Below are 16,985 nucleotides of genomic sequence, written 5' to 3'. Positions count from 1 at the left end.
TGCATCTGTTTGCTGTTACTATATCTGGCTCCTATAAACTAGCAATGAAGAAGCTAGAAACAAACCCTTTTTTAGATGTTGGAATGTGGGAGCATGTTTTTAGTTGATCTTTGCAGAAGGTTTCTGCAGAAACGAGAATCGCAGTGTGAGGTCTGGCAGCACGAGACTAAGTTTGTGTAAGTGAATGATGCAAGACAACTCTCACTGTTCTTGCAAATTATGTGATGTTCTTGCAAATATTTATTGTAACCCTTTTTTAAGATCAAACCAATTTTCTGCTCATTACGGTTCAAACTCATATGCTAAGTTCATTTTGAGTAGAGCATATAGAAATGAATGAATACAGGCCCTGAGCCAGTGGAAGTCCACCAATTTCAAGATGTGACATAATGGGATTTCCATCTTTATTATAAATAAGGCTTGGCAGAACATGTGGGAAACGGCTACAACATTCCATCTTCAAAAGAGCGTGTGTCAAAATGTCACTCATACAGTTGAACTCAGAAGTTTACATACACCTTAGCCAAATACATTTAAACTCAGTTTTTCACAATTCCTGACATTTAATCATAGTAAAAATTCCCTGTCTTAAGTCAGTTAGGATCACCACTTTATTTAGGATATTTACTACATGATTCCATATGTGTTATTTCATAGTTTTGATGTCTTCACTATTATTCAACAATTTAGAAAATAATAAAAAATAAAGAAAAACCCTTGAATGAATAGGTCTGTTCAAACTTTTCACTGGTACTGTATGTTGAAGAAGGTGGGGTTCAAGCTGCGTCCCTGTCTCACCCCTCGACCCTGAGGAAAGAAATGTGTGTTTAAAAAATAGATATATATTAACCATATACTTGTTGTTTGTGTACATGTATTTTAAAATATTATGTTTTCCCCCCCAACACTGCTTTCCATCAATTTATATAGCAGACCATCATGCTTAATAGAGTCAAAAGCTTTTTTTAAATCAACAAGGCATGAGAAGACTTTGCTTTTGTTTTGTTTGTTTGTCAATTAGGGTGTACAGGGTGAATACGTGGTCCGTAGTGTGGTAATTTGGTAAAAAGCCTTTTGTTCAGGACATTGTTTTCACTGWGGAAGTGTAGGAGTCTGCTGTTAGTGATAATGCAGAGGATTTTCCAGAGGTTGCTGTTGAAGCATATCCCACGGTAGTTATTGGGGCCGAATTTATCTCAACTTGCGTCAATTGGGGCGATCAGTTCTTGGTTCCAAATATTGGGGAAGATTCCAGAGCTGAGGATGATGTTAAAGACTTTAAGTATAACCAATTGGAATTTGTGGTCTGTATATTTTATAATTTCATGTAGAATACCATCAACACCACAGGCATTTTTGGGTTGGAGGGTTTGCATTTTGTGCTGTAGTTAGTTCAATGTAATTGGAGAATCCAGTGGGTTCTGGTAGTCTTTAATAGCTGATTTTAAGATGTGTAATTGATCATGTAAATGTTTTTGCTGTTCGGGCCAAAAAGGTTGGAGAAGTGGTTTATCCATCTCCATTTTGGATAGATAGCTCGTTATGTTGTTGTTTGTTTAGTGTGTTCCAATTTTCCCAGAAGTGGTTAGATTCTATGGATTCTCCAATTACATTGAGTTGATTTCGGATGTTTTGTTCCTGCTTTTTCCTTAGTGTATAACTGTACTGTTTTAGTGTTTTACCATAGTAAAGCTGTAGGCTCAGGTTTTCTTGGTCTCTGTGTTTTTGGTTGAATAGTTTTCTCAATTTATTTCTTAGGTTTTTGCATTCTTCATCAAAACATTTGTCATTGTTGTTGATTTTCTTAGGTTGCCTGCTTCAAATGTTTTGATTTGATAGGGAAGCTGAAAGGTCAAATATACTGTTTATGCCAAGTTTACACCTTCACTATTGCAGTGAAATGTTTTGTCCAGGAAGTTGTCTAAAAGGGATAGAATTTGTTGCCTAATAGTTTTTTGGTAGGTTTCTACACTACTTTCCTTCCATCTATAGCATTTCTTAATAGTTTGCAGCTTGTTTGGCTTTGATATTTCATAATGCAGTATTGCTCTGTTCAAGTGTGGTTTTTCTGTGATCTGATAGGGGTGTCAGTGTGCTGACTATTACTCTCTGAGGGACTGGGTTGACGTCAGTGATAAAGTAATATACAGTACTACTGCTAAGTAATGAGCTGTAGGTGTACCTACTGTATGAGTCCCCTTGAAGCCTACCATTGACTTTGTACAGACCCGACGTGCGACAGAGCTGCAGGAGTTGTGACCCATTTTTTTTTTTTGTCGTCGTAATTGTGTCTATGGGAGCATATTGGGGAGGGAATGCTGTCACCTCCAGGTAGGTGTTGGTCCCCCTGTGTGCTGAGAGTGTCAGTTTCTTGTCCAGTTCTGGCATTTAGGTCACCACACAATTGTACATGTCCCTGGGCCTAGAAGTGGTTGATCTCCCCCTCTAGGATGGAGAAGCTGTCATCATTAAAGTATGGGGATTCTATTGGGGGGATGTAGGTAGCACATATGAGGACATTTTTCATTGTTGAGATACATTTCTTTTTTATTTATAACCAAATATAAAATGCTCCTGTTTTCATAAATTTTATAGAGTGGGTTTGGTCTGTTCTATACCATATTAACATACCCCCTGAGTCTCATCCCTGTTTCACACCTGGTAGTTAGGTGGATGACCCTACCAGCTCTCTCTCTCTCTCTCTCTCTCTCTCTCTCTCTACCCCTCCCTCTCTCTATTCGTCCCTCCCTTCCTGCTTTGTTTGTGCTCATTTCATTCTGTGTGCTGCAGCCTCCTGGCAGGCAGGTCAAGGTTTACCCTACCATCACAGACCATTTCCCCCATACACCGCCTGAGGGAGGAACACTGGAGGCCCAAGGCAAGGGCAAACCCAAATAGCTCACACAACATGGCCACCACCAACCACCTCCAACCATACATACAGGACGGCAATGCTGCTGGGATAATGAGAGAGGGGTGCACAGCTAGAATTGTCAATAGCTACTCTCTGTCTTCTTTCTTTCTCTCTCTCCCTTCCTCCATCAGATTTGATATTTCCAGCAGTGATTTCCTGTCACTAGTAAGGTATATTTCTATTACCAGACATATATTTATATTAACAAACACATTACAATAAAGGAGCTACTCATTTGTTCCCCTGTAGTGTAAGTGTTCATTTTGTGAGTCTGATACTAACCCTGGCTAGGAGCTAGTGCTGGATTTGCTGTAAATGGAAAAGGCCTGGGGGCTTTTCATTTTCTGGGCCCAGACGTTCCCTTCATGGTGTCGGAGCCCTTGTGTTCACAGAGTTCATGTTTCACCGCAGGGCTTTTTTTTATTTTGTTTTATCTCGTAGCTTAGACTAGCAGGGCTTCGACTCCCAGAGGACCCACTGCACAGCAACAGCAGAGATCAACAAAGTAAGTTTGTTTATGTTGGCTATGTCCGCATGTTGTCGACTTATACATTTCTCCCAGTCTCCCTCTTCCTGCCTCTCCTTGCTCAAGGGGAGCGGAGACCTCTAATTGGATCGTGTCCTAATTGAGCCTAATACTGGAGCTAACCGGAGCTGGGCCCCACGGCTAATGAAGAAAGAGAATCAAAACTAAGCACTAAAACTTTGACTTTGTGTAGTTTGTGTGCGTGTGTGTGCCTGTGTCTGTGTGTGCGTTCTTCCTACTGTAACAAAACATCTCAAAGAAACAGTACTGTTTACTCATGGCTTGTGAGCTTATTGTCTCAGTTTCTAATCCATGTTTTAAATAGAGAGTGTCTGGGCTTGAATCCTATTCAACTGGTATGAACACATTCATTTCAGAAGATTGACTGCAAAAAAAAGAGTGAGTTATCTTCAGAGGTACAAGTCTACATTATCAACAATGATCTACAGTGTAACTTTTCATAAAAGGCAGTAGAAGAAAAAACAATGACTGGATGAATATACTTTTTATCAACAGCTGGATTTTTAACAAATTTGTTTCCCCTTTTTTCCCATCTAACACACAAAAGGCCAATCCGATGCATAACAAATGAAACAAACAGGGCAGATGCWGCAGTTTGGTCGGCTGCAGATGCAAAAGTGAGATGGAAATGGAGCGCTGCTTTCATTGTGCTGGAGGGTCCGTASAAGAAATGACTACTCTCTCCCCCCCCCAGCTAGGATCTGGAAAACAAGGCTGTGTTTATCTGTGAATACCGATTTTAAAGCGGAATTGTCTCATTCAGGTTGGAAATAAAGATGTGTTTCGCTGCATGCTTAAATACACTCAATGGTTCCACATCAGTAACAACGCTCTATTTGATCCCTGTGTCTTTATATCCCTGTTTATTGATTTACTTTTTTATTCCTCTCTGATCTTTGGCTATTATTCCATGTGTATCCCCATGTTTGTGGATTAGGGTCTTTCCCAAGGGCACAATGATGATTTCTGCTCTGGTGTTGAACTAACAACCTTCTGGGCACAATTCTCTTCCTGTGCTCCTACAGGCCTCCATACAGACAGCGTTGTGTAGTCAGGATGATAAGCATCCTCATTTGGGGATTGGTGACTGATATCACCACCATTGTTGTCTGTCTCCATCTTTGTGGTCTTCCTCCATCTTTGTGGTCGCCCTCCATCTTTGTGGTCTTCCTCCATCTTTGTGGTCGCCCTCCATCTTTGTGGTTGCCCTCCATCTTTGTGGTAGCACTCCATCTTTATGGTTGCCCTCCATCTTTGTGGTCGTCGATCTACATCACAGTTCCAGTACCACCTCTCAGCTCTGTAGCTACAGACCCATTAGAAGAGGAGAGGCGAGAGCGAGCCTGGTATCAGTAAGACAGAGACTCCAGATTGTTGAGAGTTGATGTCTTTCCAAGGAGTTGCCTTAGCCGCAGCCCTGCAGAGCCAAACCCATCTCTGCGCAGCGCCATGGGCCACCACCAGGGGGGTTGGATGAAGACGAGACACTCCAGGTGGGCCGGGCTGCACCCCCCCACACTACCCTCCCGGAGGCACTTTGTCATGTCTTGAGAGGGAGGAGGGCACTGAGAACCTTTCCAGAACAAACATAGCCTTCCAAAGCTCTGGCCCAAGGATAGAGCCTCAAGGCCTCATCCCGATTGGAGGTTTGGAAACACATTAAAGAAAGAAGGAAAAGAAAGAAACAGAGTGAAAGAGAAGAACGTGCACTCGGTTTGTCTTTTACAACTCAGTTAGATAATGATGTTGAGTTTATCTAATTTATACATTTGATTGGATAGATTTATCCCGAATACAGTCCTGTATGTGTACAGTGCTTTCAGAATGTATTCATACACCTTGACTTATTCCACATTTTGTTGTGTTACAGCCTGAATTAAAAAAAATATTCTCACCCATCTACACACAATACTCTATAATGGAAAAGTGAAAACATGTTTTTAGAAATCTTTGCAAATTCGTGGGAAAATTAAATACATGAATATCTCATTTACATACACTACCGTTCAAAAGTTTGGGGTCACTTAGAAATGTCCTTGTTTTTTAAAGAAAAGCACATTTTTTGTAAATTAAAAGAACATCAAATTGATCAGAAATACAGTGTAGACATTGTTAATGTTGTAAATGACTATTGTAGCTGGAAACGGCAGATTATTAATGGAATATCTACATAGGCGTACAGAGGCCCATTATCATCAACCATCACTCCTGTGTTCCAATGGCACGTTGTGTTAGCTAATCCAAGTGTATCATTTCAAAAGGCTAATTGATCATTAGAAAACCCTTTTGCAATTAGATATCAATGTCTGCTTTTACCCTACTACCAATAGGTGCCCTTCTTTGTGAGGCATTGGAAAACCTCCCTGGTCTTTATGGTTGAATCTGTGTTTGAAATTCATTGCTCGACCGAGGGACATTACATATATTTGTATGTATGGTGTACAGAGATGAGGTAGTCATTCAGAAATCATGTTAACACTATTAACACTAATGAGTCCATGCAACTTATTATGTGACTTGATAAGCACATTTTCACTCCTGAATTTATTCAGGCTTGCCATAACACATGGGTTGAATACTTATTGACTCATTCCCGCTTTTCATATTTAATTCATTTGTAAAAAATTCCGAAAACATAATTCCACTTTGATATGATGTGGTATTGTGTGTAGATTCATTAAATTAAACAATTTCAAAATTCAGGCGGTAACACAAGACAATGTGGAAAGGGGTGTAAATATWTTCTTAAGGCACTGTATCGAATCAAATCAAATTGTATTTGTCACATGCGCTGAATACAACCTTACAGTGAAATGCTTACTTACAAGCCCTTAACCAACCATGTGGTATAAAGAAATATATATATAAAAAAGAAATAAAAGTAACAAATAATTAAAGAGCAGCAATAAAATAACAATAGCGAGGCAATATACAGGAGGTACCGGTACAGAGTCAACGGCACCGGTTAGTCGAGGTAATTGAGGTAATTATAATAATTGTAATTGAGGTAGCGTTATTAAAGTGACTATGCATAGATAATAACAGAGAGTAGCAGCAGCGTAAAAGAGGGGGCATGGCAAATAGTCTGGGTAGCCATTTGATAAGATGTTCAGGAGTCTTACGGCTTGGGGGTAGAAGCTGTTTAGAAGCCTCTTGGACCTAGATTTGGCACTTCAGTATCACTTGCCATGTGGTAGAAGAGAGAARAGTCTATGACTAGGGTGGCTGGAGTCGTTGACAATTTTTAGGGCCTTCCTCTGACACCGCCTCATATAGAGGTCCTGGATGGCAGGAAGCTTGGCCCCAGTGGTGTACTGTGCTGTACGCACTACCGTCTGTAGTGCCTTGTGGTCGGAGGCCGAGCAGTTGCCATACCAGGCAGTGATACAACCCATCAGAATGTTCTCGATGGTGCAGCTATAGAACCTTTTGAGGATCTGAGGACCCATGCCAAATCTTTTCAGTCTCCTGAGGGGGAATAGGTTTTGTTGTGCCCTCTTCACTACTGTCTTGGTGTGCTTGGACCATGTTAGTTTGTTGGTGATGTGGACGCCAAGGAATTTGAAGCTCTCAACCTGCTCCACTGCATTCCCGTCAATGAGAATGAGGATGTGCTCAGTCCTCCTTTTTCTGTAGTCCACAATCATCTCTGTTGTCTTGATCACATTGAGGGAGAGGTTGTTGTCCTTGCACCACACGGTCAGGTCTCTGACCTCCTCCCTATATGCTGTCTCGTCGTTGTCGGTGATCAGGCCTACCACTGTTGTGTCATTGGCAAACTTAATGATGGTGTTGGAGTTGTGCCTGGCCGTGGAGTCATGCGAATACAGGGAATACAGTAGGGGACTAAGCACGCACCCCTGAGATGCCCCCATGTTGAGGATCAGCGTGGCGGATGTGTTGTTACCTATCTTTACCACCTGGGGGCAGCCTGTCAGGAAGTCCAGGATCCAGTTGCAGAGGGAGGTGTTTAGTCCCAGGGTACATAGCTTAGTGATGATCTTTGAGGCCACTATGGTGTTGAACGTTGAGCTGTAGTCAATGAATAGCATTCTCATGTAGGTGTTCCTTTTGTCCAGGTGTGAAAGGGCAGTGTGATAGAGATTGCATCATCTGTGGATCTGTTGGGGTAGTATACAAATTGGAGTGGCACTAGGGTTTCTGGAATAATGGTGTTGATGTGACCCATGACCAGCCTTTCAAAGCACTTCATGGCTATGGACATGAGTGCTACGGGTCGGTAGTCATTTAGGCAGGTTACCTTAGTATTCTTGGGCACAGGGACTATGGTGGTCTGCTTGAAACATGTTGGTAATACAGACTCAGACAGGGAGAGGTTGAAAATGTCAGTGAAGTCAATGTAATGTAACTTACCATCCCATTGGAATTATTTATCCCATTCATGCAAATTTTTGTTACAAATCTAACGATCGGTGGTGATTCAGGATATTTTGGACCACATTCCACTTTCAGACTGTATATCCTGTTTTCATAATTAGTCTGGAAAACAAAACAAAGAAACAAACATTGCTTGGTCAGGGTAAAGGTGATCAGTTATGTACATTACAATGCCTGTTTTGACTTACTGGTTATTTTTCAAGAATGTAACACAATTCAGCCACAGTGTGGTCTTACACACACATATTACACTTCCCTGGTGGAAACACTTTTAGAGGTGCTTATGTTACAGAGGTGATTCGGTAATCAAACCAGAGACAAAAGAGGAAGCAAGACATCCCACTCGCTATTTCTGTTTCATATACAGTCAAACTAAGCAGACCAGACCCAGCTGCTAATGCAATGGTGCCTATGGGAGTGCCACCCCCTTAAAAAGCAACTGCCCCTAAAAAACAACTTCTCATTTAGAAAATCAATATGAGTCAAACATTTATTCTACTGTAAAAATTGACTACAAAGTGTAAATAGGATACTTTTGGTCATGAAGTCAGTCTTGTCCAAAACAGAGTTTTGTGAGATTTGTGGTCGTGACATCACTAAATAAATGTTGGGTTTGTTTCAATCCTGCCCACAACTGGCAGCACACAAGTAATCATCAATTTGGAGTGCAGTTGCACGCAACCCAATAGTAATGCCCGTGGTAAATTTGAATTGACTTTGGATATTCCTATGGGGCTAGTTGCCAGTTGGTCAGCGCATGCTCGGAGTACACGTCCTGGTATTCCGTCTGGCCCTGCGGCCTTGTGAATGTTGACCTGTTTAAAGGTCTTACTCACATTGGCTGCGGAGAGCATGATCACACAGTTGTCCAGAACAGCTGATGCTCTCATGCATGTTTCAGTGTTACTTGCCTCGAAGCGAGCATAGAAGTAATTTAGCTCGTCTGGTAGGCTCGTGTCACTGGGCAGCTCTCGGCTGTGTTTCCCTTTGTAGTCTATACTAATTTGCAAGCCCTGACACATCCGACGAGCGTTGTAGCCGGTGTAGTASGATTCGATCTTAGTCCTGTATTGATGCTTTTCCTATTTGATGGTTCGTCGGAGTGCATAGCAGGATTTCTTATAAGCTTCCGGGTTAGAGTCCCACTCCTTAAAAGCAACAGCTCTACCCTTTAGCTCAGTGTGGATGTTGCCTGTAATCCATGGCTTCTGGTTGAGGTATGTACATACGGTCACTGTGGGGACAACGTCATCGATGCACTTCCTGATGAAGACAGTAACTGATGTGGTGTACTCCTCAATGTCATCGGAAGAATCCCGGAACATATTCCAGTCTGTGCTAGCAAAACAATCCTGTAGCTGAGCATCCGCTTTATCTGACCACTTTTTTATTGAGCAAGTCACTGGTGCTTCCTGCTTAAATTTTTGCTTGTAAGCAGGAATCAGGAGGATAGAATTATGGTCAGATTTGACAAATGGAGGGCGAGGGAGAGCTTTGTATGCATCTCTGTGTGTGGAGTAAAGGTGGTCTAGAGTTTTTTTCCCTCTGGTTGCACATTTAACATCCTGGTAGAAATGAGGTAAAACGGATTTAAGTTTCCCTGCATTAAAGCCCCCAGCCACTAGGAGCGCCGCCTCTGGAGGAGAGTTTTCCTGTTTGCTTATGGCCGTATACAGCTCATTGAGTGCGGTCTTAGTGCCACCATCGGTTTGTGGTGGTAAATAGACAGCTACGAAGAATATAGATGAAAACTCTCTAGGTAGATAGTGTGTTCTACAGCTTATCATGAGATACTCTACCTCAGGGGAGCAAAACCTCGACACTTCCTTAGATATCGTGCACCAGCTGTTGTTTACAAATATACATAGACCGCTACCCCTTGACTTACCAGAGGCTGCTGTTCTATCCTGCCGATACAGTGTATAACCCGCCAGCTGTATGCTATTTATGTTGTCGTTCAGCCACGTCTCAGTAAAACTTAAGATATGACAGTTTTTAATGTCCCGTTGGTAGGATATACGTGCTTGTAGTTCGTCCACTTTATTATCCAGCGATTGTATGCCAATAGTACCGATGTTAAAAGCTGATTAGCCACTCGTCGCCGGATCCTTACAAGGCACCCTGATCTACTTCCGTAAAAACCTCTGTCTCTTTCTCCTGCGAATGATGTGGATGAGGGCATGTTCGTGTGTCTGTTCGGGTTTCATTAAAGAAAAATTATTCGTCCAATTCAAGGTGAGTAATCGCTGTTCTAATGTCCAGAAGCTCTTTTCGGTCATAAGAGACGGTAGCAGAAACATTATGTACAAAATAAGTTACAAACAATGCGGGAAAAAACAAACAAAATAGTACGGTTGGTTAAGAGCCCATAAAACGGCAGCCATCCCCTCCGGCACCATTTCTCTACCCACCAATGCATCCTAAATCGGTTTATTAATAAAGTTCGTAAAAATGTTTTATCTAATCGAGGCGCGAGGTGGGAAACACGTTGGTGTGAGTGTTAATGTTCATGTTATTGACTAAGCAGCCCGGCAGCTCTAGACCAGGGTGTTGACAGTATTAAACACATGGTCAGTATGTCCATACCTCAGAGGGGAGTGAACAGTCAGTGTGTCCTCCACTGCAGTCTGGAGCCGCCCTGCCCTGTGAGCTGTGAATGGGGGCCTGGCTGGCTGCAGCCTGCAGCCAGGGTCCTCTGGGGCCTCTCGTCACCCACATGTCTCYGAGGTGAAAGGGTGGGTGATAATTGAGCGCTCTCTGGCACTTCTAACAAATGTATTGAAAGAGGGGAATTGAAAAACCTGTTAATGAGATTTCTCTACCCAGGCAGCGCTCCGGCTCATTATTCTTATAATTTTGTTAATTTAATGAGTTACTCAATGTTTATTTTGAAACGTGTTTCCCGCCTCACGCCTCAATTAGATTCWATTTTTTAACAAACTTTATTAATAAATCGATTTAGGATGCATTGGTGGGTTACATGGTTTTTTGAATTCAAGATCAAGATTCATTCAGTTAATTCAACTGAAAAAGGTAGACAATAGGTAGACAATAATTTAAACAATTCAATAGTCTTTTAATAATGCCCAGTGTATGCAGTCGGTGTCCTTTTGAGTGAGGAATCTCTAAAGATGACTTAATTTGTATTTTTGAAAGGTAGTTTATTTTTTAAAAGATATACTGTACATGTTTTTACTTGTTAGACTTGTTTACCTCATAACTAAGATAGCCCCTGGCTAGGCTTCGGAATGGGCCATTGTYAAAATGACCGCTACTTTCCCTTCCAGCAGTCGCTACCCTTTATGGACTGTGAAGAGTTAGCCTGCCTTTCGTGGCTGTTGGGCTGCAGGGAGGGGACAGCCTCAGGCAATCGGTTTTCATTAAGGCCTCTGGCTCTTCTCCGTTCCACCACTTCCTGTGGCACTGACCTACTTTTCACCCCTGGGCCTGACAGCCTCTCTGTCTCTCTCTCGTTCTCTTCAATTCAAAGGGCTTTATTGGCATGGGAAACATACTGTATGTTTACATTGCCAAAACAAGTGAAATAGATAAAACAAAAGTGAAATAAACAATCAAAATTAACAGTAAATATTACACTCTCTCACTCTCGTCACTACCCCCTTCTCAAGCCCCTAGGGTGGTCATGTGATTCCTGACCTCCCCTGACCTTTCTGCCCCCCTTCCTCAGAACCCTTCCACCCCACCTCCCTCCCCTACCTCTCAGTTGGACAGGAGACCGGTCTGTAGAGTCAGGAACAACTTCAGGGTCACCTTTGCGTTCCAAAATGGCACCCACGTSCTTGGGTCACAGAGGGAAGGGTTTGCGGCTGGGTGGACAATGTGTCAGAACACTATGTCAGAAATGATCAACCCTGAGCTTATGTAGAGTCATCATCATCATAATCCAACATCGTAGATAAACTTAAGTGGAATAAACACAACATTATTCACACAGCCACCACTTTAAGGCTTGTCACAGGGACCAAATTGCCGAACGAAAACAACTACAGTTTGTACCTTTTACTGAGCTGAAGTAGATGTTCTCTTTCTGCTTGAATGGGCAGGATAAAACTGGGTAATACCTGTCACCTCTAGATCCCACTCCTCCCTCTCCTCCTCCACAAAACCATTTCAGCAGTCATTCCTCCCTGCTGAGCTTCATTATGACCTATAGAAACGCAGCTAACTGAAGACCACCGGCAGATATGTTGCCAGAGTGATCTAAGATCTGAACTAGGAGAGTTAATCATTGATCAAGAAAACATTCCTGTGTACTTTAGGCGTTATAGACTGGCGCCTAAAGTATGTGGCCAAATATCAATAAAAATCCCCTCTGTCTTTTAATTAAAGTGCCAAGCCTTTTCACTGACGTTGATCTTGTATTTGAAAGCTTGACTATCTTTGTCTTTCAGCTATTGATGATGGTTGGACCATATTTAGACCATATTTTAAAGTTCCAAGCCTTTTCACTGACGTTGATCTTGTATTTGAAAGCTTGACTATCTTTGTCTTTCAGCTATTGATGATGGTTGGACCAATTGTGACCATATAAGCTTTGAGTCGTATATTTTTGGTCCAAAGACTATCCCTGTTAGATGCAACAGGAGTGTCCCAGCATCTCTGATTGGTGATTGAGATATCAGACCAGTCCTAATCGGCACAGCCCATAGTTAGACCTGCAGGCAGTGTTTCTTCCACTGGATGCAATAGATTATCCGCACACACGCGCAACACAAACACACACGCTTCCAGTTGGTATATCTCTGTGTTGCTAAGCCCCATTTTGATGCCCTCGTCTCATGGTATCCAACCCCCACTCCCTCTGTCTCTGTGTATTCCCTCAGGCTCCTCTCTGTGTGTGACAGGGCTACTGAACCAGGAAGGCATTGTTTTTCTCCACTCAGTGTTCACATACACACATACATTTAGACTCTTTCACTGATACACCAGTGCGCACAAAAGCAGCCATAATCATATGCATTCAAAACTCTGGAGGTCCAATTCCAATGCCCAAGACAAAAGTATTAGATTGATTCATAGAACTAAGGGATGAAGTAGAGTTACAGTATCATGCCTCACTTCATTACAGCAGTGAGATGTATGGCTCCTTAGTGCAAATCAATTAATATCAAAGCAGATAAAATGCTAATATTTTGATTGGGCTCTCAACAGGATGTGTAGACGTCAGTGTTTCTACGTGCGTGTGTGTTTCTACATGCGTGTGTGTGTGTGCCTTCATGCATTTGTGCATGTGTGTGTGCATCTGTGTGTTTCTTGGTATGTGTGTGTGTTCCGTAGCGCAGTGCAATGCGGGGAGGAGAAAAGACAGCAGGCAGCAGGGACAGACCCGTCAGCCACTCAGATCACATTAGGTCTTTTGGGATACTTTGGAACACATCAAGCCTGATGGGAGATGCCCCCCAGGGGTGCGAGGCACGGAGGCAGGCAGGCAGGCCTAAAGATGACATACAGACGGAGGAGCAGGGAGAACGAAGGAAMAGAGGAAGGCAGATCGTACCCATACACACTCATAATGGACATGTGCAGTACACATGCTATGTAGATTCGTACACATACATAAATGTGTAGATGCGTAGAATATTTCTATTTTAGTTACACACTTATAGATCAACAGCAAAACCACAATGCCACACACAATTCAGTCCCATTCAAAATACTATTTTCCCTAACCCCAACCCTAACCCAAAAACCTAACCTTAACCCTAAAACTAATCCTAGCTCCTAAACCTAATTCTAACACTAACTATAACCTTAACCCTAAACCCCCTACAAATAGCATTGTGGGGACAACAAAATGTCTCCAGTTCCTCAAATTTTTGTTTGTTAAACACATCCACACACGCACGCACACGCACACGCACACGCACGCACACACACACACACACACACACACACACACACACACACACCATATTCTCACAAACATATAACCTGGATCTAGCACCAGATAACCTACATTGCAAACAAGGCACATATGCTAATGTGAAACAGGAGGCATGATGTTTACGAGCTACATATGATGCATATGCTCCTGCATGTGAGTAAATGCACTGACACGCTTGGGTACATTATGACCGCAGGGGCGTAACAGGAAATAGACACTTCTCTTCATGCCTGTTCTTTAATTGGGGCATTTATTGTTTTGTGCCGGTGTTTACTTCATTAAATTAAGGCACATTTTAGAAATGCAGAGTGTTTAAAGGTTTATATAAGCAGAATTTAGCTTTCAGCTATAAAGTGGCAAATTAACATTTTATGACTGTGGGATATGCCAGTTGAAGACGGTTTTGCATTTTTCTACTAATCAATTTGACTTTAACGTGTTGGATTTCGGTTTGATTTGCTTTCATTCAGCCCCCATGGCGGAATTTCGGTGTGTGTGTGTTTGCARGTGTATGTTAGTTTGTCCAAATAGCTTCCATGTTTGTCCAACTGTTCTTCTCTTCTTTAATAAATCAGAAAGTATACACAAGGTTTGGGGAGCATGCAGGGAGGATTACAAGGAACAAAATGCAACTAATGTTGAATATTCTGTATTGGTTTTAGTGTAATTATTTTTTAAATTCTTGGTTTATTAAATTTAGTCTCCTTGAGGCTGGTATGTATGGAAATGAGGTCTGATGTATTTTTTTGCTGTAAATTTCAACGATCACCTCAAGACTTTTAAACAAGATTACCCAGATGGCCTTGCATGGTGTGCCTGAAGTTTTATTTTCTTCCTCTGCCTGCTTTTCCTTCTTGGCTACAGGGGGACAGAGAGGGAGGCAGGAAAGCCTCCTGGAGGCTGGAGGCTAGGCCAGGGGGAAGCAGCTGGGGCGGGGAGAAATCTGGGGGAAGGAGAAGAGGGAGGGAGATGTGAGAGAAGGAAGAGAGGGTAAGGGGGTGGAGGAGATGTGGGGGTAAACCAACATCCGTCCAATGCCAGCCAATGTCATCCCTCTACCTGGCTCTGCTGTCAAGTGTATGGAGAGGAGTGGGTGTGGTGTTTGGAGGGGAACGGGTAAGATTTGGGGGTTTAAATGTCGAGGCACAGACTACAGAGTGAAGTGGGTAAGGCATGAGCTGCAGATATGGTGTGAGGTTAGTGTCACATGGTTGGGTCACATCAGCGTGGTTGACAGTTCAAAACCAACACAGTTCCTGGGCTAATTAACAACGTTAGAGATGAGATTGTGAATACACCCCATACCTGGTCAGTCAGGCTATCACTGTTGTTGTGTTAAGCAGTGTGAGTTTCTGTCCACTCACCACATGCTGGACATAATCATAATCTGCCACCCATGAGTGGGAATAACATTTTAATATATTAGGAACAGATAGATAGCAAATAGGGTTAAAATGTACACCTGTTCATTATTCTAACACGTGACTGCCCCCCAGGTGATACACAGTAGCAGGTGCAGAAATATGTCTTCAGTCTTGAACACATCTTTCAATGATAAGCTAACGGTAAGGTCTACAAGTCATGTCTTCCTATCTGGTGTCTTAGTCTTCACATTCTCAGTCTTCCGTAAGCAAACCACTTTATTGGTTAGGAAACTCAACATACTATAATACTCTTTGGACGCTACTTGAAAAGGCTCAATTCCATTTCTGTTTTCAGTTCCTACTCCTCCATTTGTTTGTTTTGTTAAGGTTTCACTACTCTCCTCCATCATAATGAATCACTTTTTTCCATCTTGTTCTTATTTATTCTCATGGCTGGAGGTAGAATGCACTTTATGGTTGATGAGGGGCTGAAATGAACTGAGCCTTAGCCTCAGCCCCGGGGGATAGCGCATATCTTAGCATAAGTGATGGCCGACCGGAGGGCTGGAGCCTGGCTGAGAGTGCCCCCAGGACAGCGGCTCTGACAGATCATGTATTTATAGGTCTGTTGAAAGACCTCTATTGTGTCCCACATAGCCCCAGAGCACGTCTGTCCTCTGTATTATAATAAAGCCCCTGGCCTTACCACAATGATGGATGGGAGGCCCCCGAATGGCAAGCTTTCCCGAATCATTACAACACTACTCCTAACATGCAGGTCTGCCCATGTGGATGACAGGAAGGTAGGGGTGAGGAGTAGAGGGCTGGTGAGCAATGAAGTTCGGTTTAGACCTTTTAATCAATGGCAGGGTATAGCTCTTATTAACTCTCAACAGAGAGGAAATGGAGTGAGTAAATGAGTGTGAGAGAGTGAGTGAAGGTGTGCGTGTGTGGACAGGTTTAACTATACTTGTGGGGACCAGAAGTCCCCACAAGAATAAACAAGCAAAACAATTATTTCCCACATGGAAAAAGGCTATTWTTAGGGGGTTTAGGGTTAGGGTTAGAATCAGGGTTAAAGGTTAGGAGTTAGGGTTTGGGAAAATAGGATTTTGAATGGGAATCAATTGTGTCCCCACAAGGTTATAAAAACAAGACCATGTGCATGCGTGAGTGTGTTTGAGAGAAAGAGAGAAAGGCTTGCTGGTGTTTTTTGCCAAAGGATATGTTTGTCATTATCTCAGTGGCTTAAAAGGCCTCYAGGCTTTTTCAATACTGGTTTGAGAGAAAAGAGAGAGGCACCTATAATATCTATAGTCAAGCTCTCTGGTGGTCGGATTTCACTACTGGGAAGAGACATCCAAAGTGAACATTCCAATCCATTATAATCCAGCAATACACCTGCAATTTAGTGTGTGTCAGAATGAGAGGTGAGTGAGTATAACATGTAGCATACATATGGGTAGATTTAAAAAACCATAAAAATGAAGACAAAAAAAACTACTCGAATATGCTCCCGCAACCTTGAATCTTCACAGCTTTTCTATGCCCTGAGCCACACACCGGCAAGAGTTGAATTTGGAGCTGTTTCCCAATCTCATGTTCCTCTTTTACATTTTGTGTGGAATAGAACCGATTCCCTCTCAGTGTACAGTGGATGCCAAGGGGCCCGCAGCGATCACAGTCCAGCCTAAAATTCCTCACTGCAAGCGCACCATAACTCAAGGCTAYACTGATAAATAAAACAATAAAGAGCTCAGCGTGTTCGTGATCAGTAGTAGTACTCCTCGGCCTCCACTTGGAGTGCTGTCACAGATACTGTATTAGTAGACGCTCAACTGGGGGACTGATGGCTCT

The 16,985-nt window shown here is 42.6% G+C and overlaps 1 long non-coding RNA gene across 1 annotated transcript; it reads right to left on the bottom strand.

The window, feature by feature from the left end:
* Nucleotides 1-400: 400 nt before the first annotated feature.
* Nucleotides 401-12,016, bottom strand: LOC111979123 (uncharacterized). The gene is made up of 5 exons (XR_002879263.2): nt 11,877-12,016; nt 11,577-11,686; nt 10,446-10,625; nt 7,836-7,961; nt 401-807 (listed from the first exon to the last, which is right to left on the bottom strand). It is a non-coding gene; the product is annotated as an uncharacterized lncRNA (long non-coding RNA).
* Between the last annotated feature and the right edge of the window lie 4,969 nt (nt 12,017-16,985).

This window comes from Salvelinus sp. IW2-2015, linkage group LG19, assembly GCF_002910315.2.
Source record: "Salvelinus sp. IW2-2015 linkage group LG19, ASM291031v2, whole genome shotgun sequence".
Classification (NCBI taxonomy): domain Eukaryota; kingdom Metazoa; phylum Chordata; class Actinopteri; order Salmoniformes; family Salmonidae; genus Salvelinus; species Salvelinus sp. IW2-2015.
Note: the sequence above shows the minus strand (reverse complement) of the source record. Positions and strands in the feature narration are given on the sequence as shown.